This window comes from Calidris pugnax, unplaced genomic scaffold (genome assembly GCF_001431845.1).
Source record: "Calidris pugnax isolate Ruff unplaced genomic scaffold, ASM143184v1 scaffold836, whole genome shotgun sequence".
NCBI lineage: Eukaryota > Metazoa > Chordata > Aves > Charadriiformes > Scolopacidae > Calidris > Calidris pugnax.
The window spans coordinates 10241-12536 of record NW_015091505.1 but is presented as its reverse complement, the minus strand read 5'-3'; the positions used below and the strand labels follow the sequence as shown (position 1 = coordinate 12536).

The following is a 2296-nucleotide window of genomic DNA, read 5'->3' as shown; positions in this document are numbered from 1 at the left end:
CCATTTCCCTGCATTGGGATGGCTGACACCAAGCAGAGCACCCAATGGCCTCATGGGGTGCATCAAGAAGAGGGCAACAAACAGGTTGAGGGAGGTCATCCTTCCCCTCTACTCTGTCCTGGTGAGGTCACATCTGGAGCACTGTGTCCAGTTCCGGTCTCCCCAGTTCAAGAAAGACAGGGAACTGCTGGAGAGGGTACAGCAAAGGGCCACAAAGATAATTAGGGAACTAGTACATCTCTCTGATGAGGAAAGATTGAGGGACTTGGGTCTATTTAGTCTGGAGAAGAGAAGACTGAGGGGGGATCTTATCATTGCTTACTCAAAGGCCTGGTTGTCAGGAGGATGGGACCATTCTTTTTTCAGTCGTGCCCTTTACAGGACAAGAACACAATAGGCACAGACTTGACCATAGAAAGTTCCATGAAAACCTGAGGAGCAACTTCTTTCCTGTCAGGTTGCCAGAGCACTGGAACAGGCTGCCCAGAGGTGGTGGAGTCTGTGTCTCTGGCTGCCCCTGCTGAGCTCTAATATCCCCCCTTCAAGGAGAAAATCACAGTTTACACATCAACTGTATTTTGAAGCTCTTTACTTTTTATATTAAGGGCGGGGGTGAAGACAGAAGGTATGCCTTGGGAAAGCATGGGAAAGCATAGACAATTAAAGACCTGGATACTATTAGAGGGACAAGTAGAGGCAGAAGAGACTGGAAGAAACTGGGAAATTGTCACTACACGAGCTATTATCTGCTCTTTGAAAAAATAAAATCAGGTGTGCTCTAAGGAAACAAGAAATTCACTTCTGGTGATAATCAGATCAAAACCTCACAAAATAGATGCTATTTCCAAAGGGAATAAAGTACTCCGCTTTGAGCAGGCAGTCCCAGAAGTTGATCTCACAGACATGTTAGGTCTGGAGCCCTCGGCAGCTCTGGCAACGTGTCGCCCATCTGGGGAAGTCACAAAGCCTGGTGGAATGATCTGAAGTGGTGGCAGTATTCCTGCCGCTCACCTGCTGCCCCGGTAAATGTTGGACCTCTCCAAGGATCCTTTGGGGAAACAATAAGTATGGGAAGCTTTCGGAAAAGATGCACAAGGAAATACCTTGTAAAACGCCTCTGGAAAACCACTGGTCCTGGTTCCACCCCTGCACAAACTTCCCTTAAACCCCATCTGAGAAATTTAACAAAGCAGAATTACACAATTCTATCTTCCGGAGATCATATATAAACCCCTCCAAGGTCACAGCCAGCTTCAGGCTGTAGCAGAGGTGTTTGAAACTCCTCTACCACTTTGGGGCTGCCAGCAGAGTCCTGTGCATAGAAATACTGTTTCTCTGCTGCTCTTTCAGACGGTAGGTTGTTTTCTATATATCTGATACTAAGTTAGTTAGCTATATTTTAAGCTCGTGGAGAGGGTGGTGCAAAAGAAATTCTTTCCTGTGAGGGTGGTGGGACACTTCAGCAACTTTTCTGCCTGAGCTGGGGCACATTCTGTCACGCTCTGGAGAGTACTGGAATAAGTCGCTTCTTGTGATTCACCTTTCTCAGTTTTCAGCTTACAGGTCTCCATATTCCTGCTCCAGTGTTAGTAAAGACCTAAAGGACCAGATGTCTGGGGTCTGAGCAAGGGTATCTCTAGCTCAGTATCCTGAATCCAATGGGAATTAACAAATGAGGGTCAGGGAAACAAATCAGAAAAGGGCAAATATGCGTGTGAGTCTCCAAATCTCCTCTGCGGAAAGGTTCTCCAAGCTGAGTGTCTCTCTGCATTTGCCCTCCAGGTGAGGAAGAGCCCTTCACTTGGAATCCTCCCCACGATGCTGTTGCTGCTGCTTCTGCAGGTCTTGGCGAGCTGCCTCTGGCTGGGACGCAGTGAGGTGGTGACATCCTTTCAAAGTTGTCCTCAGTTTTTCTTCCAAGGAACACCCCCAAACGATGCCCTGAAGCCAAACAACCCAGCCTGGATCTGCCAGCGCTACAACAACCAGTATCACTTTGCCACCCTGTACAACAGAGACCTGCGTATTCCCGCATATTCCGCTTACCTCTACCAGCCTGAAGATGTAACAAAACCTGGCAACATCTGGATGGTTGAGCCCCAGGTGAGTGTCCTCTCTTATAGCACATCACCCTCCAGTCATTAAAAGGTGAACTGCAGCCTTTAACCAAACACTTCCTTTTCCTCTCACCTCCACACACGTGCAAATAGACCTACTGAATGGGATTTCTCATCTAACTTCCAACAACTTCAGCATAGTTTTCCTCTGATGTGTTTGAGACATCAACAGGAGGATA

General features: G+C 47.5%; 1 protein-coding gene across 2 annotated transcripts in view; it reads left to right on the top strand.

Moving 5' to 3' along the window:
* Positions 1-1270: 1270 nt before the first annotated feature.
* Positions 1271-2296, top strand: part of LOC106899800 (endonuclease domain-containing 1 protein-like) — a 4362-nt gene continuing 3336 nt past the window's right edge. The window contains exons 1-2 of one of the 2 annotated variants that reach the window (XR_001414085.1): positions 1287-1353; positions 1783-1904. The gene's annotated coding sequence lies outside the window, so the exon portion shown is untranslated. Of the gene's footprint in view, positions 1354-1782; positions 1905-2296 lie in introns of those variants that run through there. The other variant, XM_014961721.1, reaches the window with a different exon arrangement.